The sequence below is a fragment of the Staurois parvus genome, unplaced genomic scaffold (assembly GCF_062004578.1).
Source record: "Staurois parvus isolate SC_StPar_1 unplaced genomic scaffold, SC_StPar_1.0 ptg000634l, whole genome shotgun sequence".
Classification (NCBI taxonomy): Eukaryota; Metazoa; Chordata; class Amphibia; order Anura; family Ranidae; genus Staurois; species Staurois parvus.
Window position 1 is genome coordinate 10843610 of NW_028318430.1, and position 13127 is coordinate 10856736.

General features: G+C 37.3%; 1 long non-coding RNA gene across 1 annotated transcript in view; it reads right to left on the reverse strand.

Annotated features, from left to right (window-relative positions):
• Positions 1-329: 329 nt before the first annotated feature.
• LOC149449269 (uncharacterized) overlaps positions 330-13127 on the reverse strand; it is a 68766-nt gene continuing 55968 nt past the window's right edge. Inside the window, exon 3 of the long non-coding RNA XR_016315435.1 lies at positions 330-1714. This is a non-coding gene — a long non-coding RNA (uncharacterized LOC149449269). The remainder of the gene's footprint in view (positions 1715-13127) is intronic.

The following is a 13127-nucleotide window of genomic DNA, read 5'->3' on the forward strand; positions in this document are numbered from 1 at the left end:
CATTGTCAACCATTTGGGGCCATTCGTGTAGTAACAGAAATGTAAATAGCAATAGGACACTTTTTTTGGAGGACAATTGTATTTTGCCTACATAACACGTTTTAAAAGCTGCTGGCATTTTATAGATGAAATCCAAATGAAGCATTCTGTACTGATAAAATCTGAGAGTTTGGAGAAGAGGAGATCACTATGTGTTGTGTACAGAGAGGTGCCAGAAACAGATATCCATTTTTCTTGAAAGCTCCCTATAAGCAGAGACTTTTGTGTGACATTTATATTTTAACCAATACTTTATTTCTATTAATGCAAATACATTTTACACAAAGCAATTCATTTTTTATTTACTGTATTTTATTTATTGCAGATAAAAATACAGGCTATGTATAAAAATAAAGCTAGTTATTTGATAACTATATTTATATTGTTTTGGAAAAAACTCTTGCTTAACTGAATTCAGATCAAAAGTAGTAGGCGAGTCATTCAAGAACTGTTGAGCTCCATAAGCTGTACGTATATTTTAGGTACGTATATTTTAGGTAGTTGCAGCTAAAGAGAAAAGAGTTTAGACACCTATCAGGGAAAGGGAAGCACAAAGTGGAACCCAACAGTCCAATATACAGGCTGGTAACTAAGGAAGCTGCAAGCCACAGCAATGAATATGGCCACCATACTGGCTAAGTATGCAAATAAAAAGGTACAAATATTTAGGCAAACAAAACAGTTCACATATAGGTATTTAGGTCAGGTAATGTAACTTGAAAAGAGGTTGATTTTACATATTTTTTTATACTTTATAATGTTATTTTTATTTTAGATTGAAATATTACGAAGTGCATAGTGGATGAATTTTAATTGCACATTACATTTTTTCCTCAAGGATTTAAGGCCTAGCTCTAGTCAATTTTTTTTCTTCTACTTTTGGAAAGAAAGAGATATGGTTAGAAGTCTGTCATCTTTGAACTGTTGTCTAAGCTAGGAAATTTCTTTTTAATTCCTAAATGATAACAAAAAATACCTACGATGGCCTTCTTTAGGTTTGTGGAAAACTGAACATTGGCATTGGCCAAAAGGAGGGATTGCATTATAATTGGGTGAGGTATATCTGAAGTGGGCAAAGCTTAAAGGCATAGTTGACAGTATAGTTTGGTCTGTGAGTGTGGTGAGTCAGGTTGTCATTAACATAAGGGTAACTAATCTTTTCTCTTTATTTTACAGGCAGCAAGTAAAAAAAATGTAAAAGTTGGCATGGATTTTTTTGGAGCTCACATTATTGCTGATCAGAGAAAATGCCTTTGATCTTCATATAAGCAATAAAATCCATTGTAAAAATATATTAAACACTCACATCAGATAAGTGTAATTACCCCCCAGTACTCAAAATTTTTGGCTTCTAGCCCTTTACCTCCATGTTGGCTGAAACACAACCTCAACTGGTTTCAGTAATACAGGATGCAAACACTTAACACATAAAAGGCATTAATTATGTATATTTCACATGTGTTTTCATCCCAGGGTTCGGTTCACAAAATAAAGAATTAACCTGTAGAATGTTTTAAAATGCATATAAAACTACACTGCAATACAGCAAAATCACCTGCAAAGCACCCTTGAATCTAAAAAACCTACAACGTAGCTTTAGATTTGATAGTACTGCAGATGTCTCATTTGTAGTTACAACATTTATGTTGATCAGAAGGTCCACATTTTTTTCCACCTACAACAAAAAGAAATAAATGGATTTAGCTATGTTTTTTATCATTTACAAAACAACAGGGACAAATGCATATAATGTTATATATACACATGTAATAGATTGATTACGTATATAATTATCCTGAACTTCAATGCATGGAATGGGGAGGATTGGCTTTGTAACTGGTGTTCATTTATATGGTTTAAAAAGCTAAAGTGGACCTTTCCCCCTTTACTAAAAATCACATCAACATACAGCTCTGCATGTTGATGGGAAATGATCTTACAGTGATTGGTCAAAATAAAAAAAATTAGTAGTAATGTAATCCCACTTCTTGGCTTCTCGAGGCACTGGTGACGTAGCCCCAGCCTTACAGATTGCTCCCTGGGAAGACTAGGTCACCAGTGCCTTCCAAAGAGATCTTGTTTCTAAACTGTGAGATCTAAAAAGATTTTGTGAAAACTCAGAAGATCTCGGGGATCAAGGACTTTTTTTTATTGTTATTGTTTATAATTTTCCATGGCTTCAACAATGTGAACGTCTGGTTTTGTAATGTCTCTTATGTTGGTTGCCATGGCCACAGTAACATATAAACAATAACATTGCCAGATCTCATGCTATGTATTTTTTAGATCTGGCACTGACATCATCAGTGGCTGGCAGTCAAAACATAGAAAAAGAAGACAGCCACCGATGACATCTATAAGGAAGATGAAGGCCTGGTTTCGGTTGAAGAGGCGCATTCCTTTTCGGCAATAGGGGGCACAATGGGCAAGTATTCATCATTTAAAATATGTTCAATGTGCAGTAAATAATCAAGGTATTGGTGACAGTTTTAAACGAGGGAGAAGGTCCACTTTAAGTATGAATAATGACATATTCACACATACAATTTACACATTGCTTGACTTTCTATTTATTTTTCATATTACTTTCTTTACCATCCTTATTAAACAGTTCAAGGCCATTCATAAACTTTCATTTGGATTCTAAGTGTAATGTCTCTGGCACAGGTTACATAACGAATGTAAATATTCAACATGTGTGTTTGTTTCATTACGAATCGAAATTTGGACCAAATTTGCATTATTTGGAGACTTGGATGTACCTTAATCTCCAAATCACAATAGTAACAAATTTCAACTAATCTGAAATAAATTATAACAAATTAATTCGTATTTATTTGTTTAATTTGGATGACATGATGCGATAGTTTGGGCCTTTTGTTAATGTCTGAAGTATCCAAAATAACGTAACAACATAATATATGATCCAAATTGATTTGGATCTATTAGCTTTTACTTTAATGAGAGTAACATGAATATTCTAATGAGATTCTTTTTGTATTGGGGTTGAACTTCAGAGACCATTCATTTAATTTGTACCTGCATGGCTCAACAAACAAAGTCAGTTGGGAATTTATTTAACTTAAAGTACAACTGTACTCATAACAACTTGATAAAAAATAATGTTCTTTAGCAAGAAACACACATTCCACATTCATAAATACGCTATCAAAATTAGTGTGTAAATTGCCTCCAGCCTTGCTCCTGTTTCTTCTTGCTGGAGGCTGCTATTTTGTTGAAGCCCAGAGACCTGAGCAGCATTAAATCTTTGGCCTGTCAGCAGATTGGTCTCTACAAATTCAGCACAGTACCTAAAAATGGAGAGCAACTGAGCATGTGCAGAGCAGGGTGAGACAGTACACCACTGAATTTTAAACAATATAGGCACTTATTCTCATATTTCTACATAGCTATACCTGCAAAATGTGCCAGTCTGAAGTGATCTAGCAGGATTTAATTTTCTGACTAAAGTTCCACTTTAATAACATAATGAAAGAATACATATTAATGAATTAGTAATAATATATAGCCAATATTTATATAGCTAATATAGCTAATCTTCCAAAATAACAAAACAATAACAGAACTTCCAAAAATACAAATCAATTTGGAACAATGACTATATACTCTCACAAAATAATGAATAGTTCCGAAAATGAATCATTTTAACATAACCATTATGATGAAACAAAATTATTTGTTTAATGAATGAAACTGAAACAAAACAAATGTTTCTGTTGTGCACATCTCTTGTAAAAATGTTATAGACAGTACTTCTATGTTCATGTGCTTATGTTTTTATAAACACTTTTGCTATGTTTTTGTTTTCTATTTAACCAGTTCCGGACCACGCTACAGTCAAAAGACGGCTACAGTGCGTTCGTCTATTTCTAGGAGGGTGTCCATGGACATCCTTCCAGAACCACACCCCCTAGGTGCTTACAGCATGTGAGGAGAGGAGAGCTGGGAAGCAGCATTTCTAAGGGGGGACACTAGTGCCCTGATGATCAGTGTAGCCCCTTCAGTGCTTTGTATCAGTGCCCATCAGTGCTTATAAGTGCTTTGTATCAGTGCTTATAAGTGCTTTGTATCAGGGCCCATCAGTGCGTATCAGTGATTTGTATCACTACCCATTAGTGCTAGCTATCAGTGCCTTCAGTGCTGGTTATCAGTGCCCATCAGTGCTGGCTATCAGTACCTATCAGTGCGTCCTCAGTGCTGGCTGTCAGTGCCTATCATTGCTGGCTGTCAGTGCCCACTAGTGTCGCCTATCAGTGCCCCTTAGTGCTGCCTATCAATGCCCATAAGTGCTGCTTTTCAGTGTCCATCAGTTCAGCCACATCAGTGCATATCAGTGAAGGAGGAAAATCACTTATGTGCAAAACTTTATAACAGAACCTAAGGAAAGCTTTTTTTTTCAAAACTTTTGTTTTTTCTTCGTTTGTTTAGCAATTAATAAATACCCCAGTGGTGATTAAATATTAGCAAAAGAAAGCTCTATTTGTCTAAAAAAATGATAAATAAAGTGTTAAGGTACAGTGTTGCATGACCGCGCAATTGTCATTGAAAGTGCAACAATGGTGAAAATTGACCTGGGCAGGAAGGGGGTAAAAGGGACTTTTAGGCAATTGGTTAAATTGCGACTAAAGTTAAACCTTATGTTAAAAAATTAGATACAGTGGAGAAGGGTTAGTGACTCTGTATGTTGTTGTAATTGTTTTTGCTTGGGAGGTTCACCTTTAATTTCTCTAAAACCATTGTCACTGATACTAAAAATTAGGGAAAATCCAAATATGTGCAGTTGTCTAGAGTGTGAGCGAGTATTTTATGAGAGTGAATTGCCCCTCACATTACAGAGAATTTTCTCACTTACTGTTTGTGTCTTTGAGACAAGAAGTAAAGGGAAATCACTCCACTGGAAAACAGACAGAAATAAAAAAAAAACTGACGGTGATTTTAACAGTTTTTTTCCATTTAAAACTAAACACAGTTTTGGATTTGTATATACTGTACTTGAACACTTTCACTACCATGGATGTAATTTTTTTTTTAAACAAAATTGCTTGCAGCTGACCAGATCAGTAACCCTTACATCCTTGGCATTCCCTTAGGCTATAAGCCCATGGCCACTTCAGTGAGCATGAACATATAGCAGAAGCATCCACTAGACTCTGCTAATTAATGAATAGCTATAATCAATAGTTGTCAAACCTCTGATCACAGCCATTGATTAAAAATGTAATCTCCACTGCTCCACAGTGTGGACTGACTGCCACTGATCCTCCCCACTGTGTGCCAACAATCTGATCTCTTTCACAATCCACGGTCTCCTGTGTGGCTTTCAATCCGTGCTGCTTCCCCCCAACCTGTATTGGCAGAAACCGCAGTTATGGAATAGATCGTATTGCAAACACACAGGTGGAAGAACTGGATGTCTCTCAGAACTAAACATTCTGGTGCTCATTCACAACTGAAGGGATTGGTAAACAAGAACAACATGTTTACTATATCTTCAGTTTGTGAATGAACAGGGAAATGCTTAGTTCTGAGTACTTCTGTGTTCAGTAATAAGTGCCAGGTGGCAGAAGAAAAGGAGACTGTGTCCTTGATCTTTTCCTCCACCCAAAGGGAAAACATAAGAGGTCTGTCTAGACCCCTAATATTTCCCCAAAGCCCCACTTGTAAAAAACAAAATGAAAAAATCTTTAAAAAAAAGAAATAAAACACCCCTCCCAACACACATACAATACTGTGCAAACGTTATAGGCAGTTGTGAAAAAATACTTTCAGAAATAGAAGTGTTATTAGTTTATTTTTATCAATTAACAAATTGAAAAGTAAATGAACAGAAGAAAAATCCAAATAAAATTAATATTTGGTGTGACCACCCTTTGCCTTCAAAACAGCATCAATCTTCTAGGTACACTTGCGCAAAGTTTTTGAACAAATTTGGCAGGTAGCTTGGACCAAACACCTTGGAGAACTAACCACAGGTCTTCTGTGGATGTAGGCTGCCTCAGATCCTTTTTCTTAATGTAATCCCAGACAGACTCCATGATTCCAGGACACTGTGATCATCTTTACTCGAAGATAGTTCTTAAAGACATGTGTGTTTGGGGTTTTTGTCCTGCTGCAGATTAAATTTGTAACCAATCACATGCCTCCTTGATAGTATGGCATGATGGATAAGTATCTGCCTGTATTTCTTAGCATTGAGGACACCATTGATCCTGACCAAATCTCTAACTCTATGTGCAGAAATCCAGCCTCAAACTTGCAAGGAACCTACATCATGCTTCACTGTTTCCTGCGGACACTCATTATTGTACCACTCTCTAGCCCTTCAGTGAATAAACTGCCTCCTGACAGTTCCTATGTTTTCATGCACAGTTGAGTCGCTTAGCCTTGCTTTCACATTGGAGTTATGGCTTTTTGACCGCAGTTCTTCCATGAAGACCACTTCTGGCCAAACTTCTCTAGACAGTACCTGGGTCCCACTGGTTTCCACCAGTTCTGTGCTGATGGCACTGCTGGACATCTTCTGATGTCGAAGGGAAGTTAGCATAATGTGTCTTTCATCTGCTGCATTGAGTTTCCTTGACCGACCGCTGCATCTACAGTCCTCAACATTCCCATTTGTTTGTGCTTCTTCAAAAACGCTGAACTGATGCTGGTTTGAATCAAAAGGGTAGTCATACCAAATATTGCTTTGATTTAGATTTTTCTTCTATTCGCTCACTTTGTATTTTGTAAATTGATACAACTTAACAAGTAAAATATATATTTTTTAAAGCATTGTTGTTTTACAGCATTTCTTCACACCTGCCTTTTGCACAGTGTTGTACATTACATTAACACACAACTTATACATGTGCATTAGACACACTTTGGTTATGTACTAACACAGTAAAGGTCCATTCACATCAGAAAATATGTGTTTTATTATGCAAAAAGTACACACTGGTATGCGTTGTGCATGTGCACTGCAGTGTGTTGTTACAATGCATCGCAGTGCTTTATTTTTTATTTTTTATTTGTTAAAACACTTTTATTCATTCAACTCTATGCACAGCACTACGTTGCAATGCATTGACATGTCTGATATGCTTGGGGTGGAGAAACTTGTCAGCACGGAGTCCTGATCTTGTGTATGGGATGAATTTGAATGGAGACTGTGAGGATATATTTTCATCCAACCTCTGTATCTGACCTCTGAAAAACTCCTTTGGTTAAATGGTGCAAATTCGCAAAGATACATTTTAATACCTTCTAGAAACCTTTCCAGAAGACTGACGGTTGTTACAGTTGCAGGGGAATGGCAAGTCTATAAAAATGACCATGGGTTTGGAGCTGGATGTTAAACAATCTCATAACAGTGTGACTGTGATGTGTTCACAAGCCTTCAGCCATAAATGGAAGCGTATCTGCTAAGTGTCATGCATCAAAAATCAGCAACATAAAAAATCACTCATACATGTATTTTTGCTTTCCACAAATTCCTATGTTGTTTTTTTGTTGTAGAAACAGAGCTGACTATGTTAGTGAGCTTGATACCTCTTGATACATGTAAAAAACACTCATACTTGTAAAACGTTTTATGTACAATGTACAACTAATGGAACAGCAGGTTTATTTTCAAAGTTCTAAATGTGGTGAAAAAATCATAACCCCATATCTGCATCCAAAACCCAAACTACTACATTTTGGCTTTACCAAACACTTGTATTCCTATGTCATGGCTTGCTTGGTGAACAATTTGTTTGTAGTTTGATTCTAAAAATATAATCTTCTTAAAGATCATATTATTTTACAAAACCCTGGACTCTATAACCTGTTGATAGTGTAGGGATTAACAATTTCTCTACCAAAGCCATTTAAAAAAAAATTGCACAAGTTAAAGTGCCCATTTTTAGACTTAAGATTACTCCTAAAACCTTACATATTTTCTGAAATTAAGGTTCTATTGAACAATTTGATGGTAATTAAATTTTTTTTTATATCTCTCACTGTTACTGCAACTGATTCTCAAATCCTATATTTTCAGAAAAAATACACTCAAATTAATTTTTGTGCAGGCAAACATAATATAATTTTTATGGTAAAATATAAAAGGTGAGATTGTGTTGGGTAAATAGATACTAAAAATGTAAAACATCAAAATTGTGTGTCCTTGAGAGAGCAAAAAAAAATAGTGCACAAAATTGTCCATACGAGACACTTTAAAAGTCTTTACAGCTCATCAGTAAGGAGTTAAAGCGGAACTCCAGCAGCTACCAATCCTGTTAGTTTAAGGACTCTTACCTGTGCAGGGATCCATGGATGTGCTCATCTGAGCCAATTTTTCAATCGGCTTCAGGTGCAGGGGCCGGCAAGGAAAACTTCACAGCCGGTTTCCTACTGCGGATGCAAGAAGCTTGCTGTGCTTTGTGAATGGTCCCACAGTCTTCTGGGACCTGTGAAGTGTCCCAGAAGGCTGTGGAATTGGTAGTGGGTACCTGTCAATAACAGGTATCCACTCACCCCAAAAAAGTGTCAAATGTAGTTCCCCTTAACCATAAATGATGGCCCTAGAATTATTATTTTCATTCCATACCTAATATGCGTTATGCAATCATCGCTTTTGTACATTTTTGTGGCATTTTTTTGGAGTATATTTGTTTTGTCCTAATAAACTGTATTTTTTTAACATTTCTTTCATTTTTCTAAATTACATTTTGTTTTGCTATCACAACAGGGAAGGGGGCCACACCTTCCAAACAGTTTAGAAGTGATGAGGTGGCTTTAAGCCATATTTAAGGGGACTAATGGAGGCCCCATAAGACTGGCTATCCATGGGAATTAATGGGGCCACGACATGCATGCATAGTATGAAAACAAGCTCGCTAGGACTATATTATAGAAAAGATTACAAAGAGGATGGTAATTATTATCCCAGGTAGGCTGCTCTCAGTGTGGTTGGGGGGATTTTCTTCTGGGATAAATTTGTCCTTTAAATATTTTATTAATAATATGTTTCCCTGTTTCTGTTTTTAGGACGTTAGGAGGCATGATGTTATTCTTATGTTACCTTCTCCATGGCTCAATTGCTAATGATGCAGACACTAGAGCCTGTCCCCTGGTGACCTCTTTAATCAGCACCCACACCTATCTGTGTACAGGCTGCACAAACTGCTCTGCTGCTACTGGTCATTGATCTGAACCTATGTTGCTGTGATATCAGTGGCAACACTGTCAGGTACCACAGAGAGTTATGGCCAGAGAAGAGGTTCTTTGTGAACTGGTAAGGGCTCCTTCTAAATTTTTCTATGAAGTTCTATGATTTCCAGTTACACCTTGCCCATTACAAAAAATGATGCCCTAAGATCTATTTAAAGGGGCAACATGAATTTGAAAACCACCACCCCCTGTATTTTGAAGATGAAAACATTAAAATACTATCTAGATCAGCGGCGTTGAATGTAACAATTGCGGATTCCAAGGCCCATAGCCTCTGCTCCTCTTTCACCTTTCAGTGGGAGGACAAATCTATACAATATCTGGGCATAAACATTACTTCTGGTCTTGCTTTTTTATACTCGGCAAACCTGCTACCACTGCTGATTGACCTTCAGAATTGGAATTCCCTGGCTTTGACTTGAGTTTGGTGATGCAATGCCTTAAAAATGACTGTTCTTCCGCAGAACCTCTATATTTTACAAGCCATGCCCATTCGTATTCCCATAGTTTTTTTCAAGAAACTGCATTCCCTATTCAGGGACTATGTATGGTTTCACAAATCTCCACGTATAAGCCTACAGCTTCTCTCTCTGCCAAAGGCGAGAGGGGGCATTGGCTTTCCCGATGTCCTCATATACTATAGAGCTGTACACCTTTCGAGGGTCATGGATTATCATTGCAATGCGGATCTAAAACAATGGGTAGCCATGGAGATCGAGGACACTTCCATCTCTCTTTTGTCATCATCTTGGGTTGCTGCTTCATTTCCTGGATACATGCATACCCACCCCCTGATTGGGGCCACCCTAGAGATAGTGAGGTTGGTCTTTTGGATGATGTCCTTGTTGCCACAACCCTTGCTAATGACTCCAATTTCTGGAAACCCTGACTTTAAAGCGGAGTTCTACTCAACCTATCAAAAAATAAAAGTCATCAGCTACAACCCTTCACCAATGACTCCAATTGCTGGAAACCCTGACTTTACCCCCGGCCTGACCTTTAGACACCTACAGAGATTAGCACACCAGAAGAAATCCTGTCTGGCCACAAGGTGGACTCCCCTTTCTTTCTGGGCTATCTAGGCTATCAGACCCACCCCTTAATGATTTAAAGCGGAGTTCCACTCAACCTATCAAAAAATAAAAGCCATCAGCTACAAAAACTGTAGCTGCTGACTTTTAAAAAACAGCCACTTATCTGTCCATCGGTCCCCTGGAGCTCGTTTCATCGGCCGTCCTGTATTCCAGGAGGCCGGCATCTTCAGTGTGGGCTGTGATAGCTTGCGGCTTCACAGCCAGGTACCTACTGCGCATGTGTGAATGGTCCTGTAGTCTTCTGGGACCTGTCACGTGTCCCAAAAGACCACAAAGAGGGAGGGAGGACACCTTCCGCTTCCAATCGCCTAGGCAATTGGCCTGGAAGTGGGAGCGGGTACCTGTCAAATTCGGGCACCCGCTCCCCAAAGGTGCCAATCCTTAATGGGGAGTGGGGGAGCAGTCCTTAAAGCGGAACTTCCCCTTTTGGGTGGAGCTCTGCTTTAAGCTCTTTCCGGCTCCAACATTTTTTGCAAACGTTTCAAAGAGCGTGCTACTCATTTTCCTGAATTTTTCTATTTTATCATCCTCTATATGATATAACTCCTCCATCCTATAGATATTTTCAACTCTATTTATCCAATCATTTATTCTTGGTGGCTCTGGCGTTTGCCAAAACTTGGGAATCACGCCCTTAGCCGCACTGATTAAATGATATACTCAGTTTTTATGCAGTTTCACTGAAGGATCGAAGTTATAAAATAAACATATCCACGGTTCTTTCTGTATGGTGATCCCACTTATTTCCTGTATATATTGGATTATTTCTTTCCAATAGTCCTGTATTTTCAGGCAATCCCACCATATATGTGCCATTGCTCCCTTATTCCCACAACCTCTCCAACATAAAGGTGAAACATCTACTTGTTGTTTATGTGCCACACTCGGTGTAATATACCATCTCGCCAGACATTTGTAATTAATTTTCACTGTGCTCATATTCATTACCTCATGTAATAGTTTAAATATTTTATTCTTTTGTTGCTCATTCAATTCTGTTCCAAGTTCCTTTTCCCATTTTTCCAAGAACAAGGGAGGATCAGCTCCTTCCATATCTATAAGAATCTTATAGATCTTAGAGGTGACTTGTTTTGGAACTATATTTACGTTCAACAATTTTTCAAATGGATACAGACCCTCCAGCATCCTCAGTGGTTGTCGGAGCCTTGCAACAAAATTACCTAATTGACGCCACTCATCTAATGTGAAAAATAAATCTTTTTTCTTCTTTAAATCATGAGCAGTGTGCAATTTCCCTTTATTTAATATATCCTTCAAATGTGCATTTTTATCTTTAATGTTGTCCTTCCCTGGGGGAAAATACTCTGTTCTCACCAAGGGGATCAATACTCATTTATATTTTTATCCCTTTTGCTTTTATATTATATCCCAAACACTTAAAACAATCTTTGTCAATGGACTAATATTCACATCCAATATACGTAATTTATTTGGTATCCAGACAATCTTCCCTAACTGTGCCTTACTAAAAATCCCTTCCATGTTTACCCAACCTTTCCCTTGTGCCCTATATGTCAAATCCACTATTCATGATAATATTACCACTAAATAATATTTCCTAAAATTATGCAAACCCAAACCCCCATTCCCTTTTGTCCTAGACAACACCTCATAGCTAATTCTTGGTTTCTTATTTGCCCATATGAACATGAGCATCATCTTCTTTATTATCCCAAAGAAAGACCCTGGTAGATGCACGGGGAGCATATGAAACTTATACAGGATTTTTGGTACTATCATCATCTTTACCAGATTTATGCAGATTTTTGGCACACTAGGAGGCAGAAAGGATATTAAAGTATAAACCTAGAGAACTAAAGTGTTACAGGAGGTATATAGACAACTTATTCTTTATATGGGAGGGGGGGTGATTCCCTGACATGTTACATGAGGAAGATTGATGAACGATCGTAATATTGTCTTTTCGTGGCATGTAGAATCAGAATAAGTTTAGGATAACATTAGACATTAGATATTAATAATATCAAGAAAGGGTTAAAATCGCATTCTGTCTCTAGACATTTTAGGGAATATCATAACAGAGACCCCAAGGGGCTCCAATTTTGCATAGTGGAAAGGGTAGATAAGCATTGGAGGAGTGGCAATTTCCTTAGGAGGCTTAGTCAAAGAGAATCATATTGGAAATATTAATTGAATACCTTTTTCCCTGTGGGGGATTGAACATTGATTTTTTAAATTGTTTTATTAGTACTGTTTAGTCCCTTCTGTCTGGTATTTATATTTTCAGATGTTAATTTTTTTCCGGTATGAGCACTACATTCCCTCCATTATGAGTTTATTATTTTTTCAGGCCAGTATAATTAATGTTTCCTCCATTTATGAGCCTTCTTCAGACATATATATTTAGATTTATATTCATATTTATTTTTATATTGCTGACATTTAGTTATTATGAATAGTGTAGACCCGACGGAAGGATGGGTCGTATTAATACAGACCCAATGATAAGAGGGGTCATATTTATATTGTTGATATTATTTATGATGTGTATATTGGTGTTCTACATGGGATTGTTTTATGTATCCAGGGCAGAAGTGAGGTGTATCTAGCCCCCCTCTGTTGGCATTTGAGGGCATGGTTGTGTCACTTCCAGTGCCTGGGATTCTTTTATATACTTTTTATTTATTTCTTACCTTGTAGGCGTTTTAACTTAATTTTTTTTTAGTAATGAGGCGAATGTTTGTTGTTATTTAGATTTCCCATTCTTATGGGTGGGAGGTCATTGTGCCCCAGATT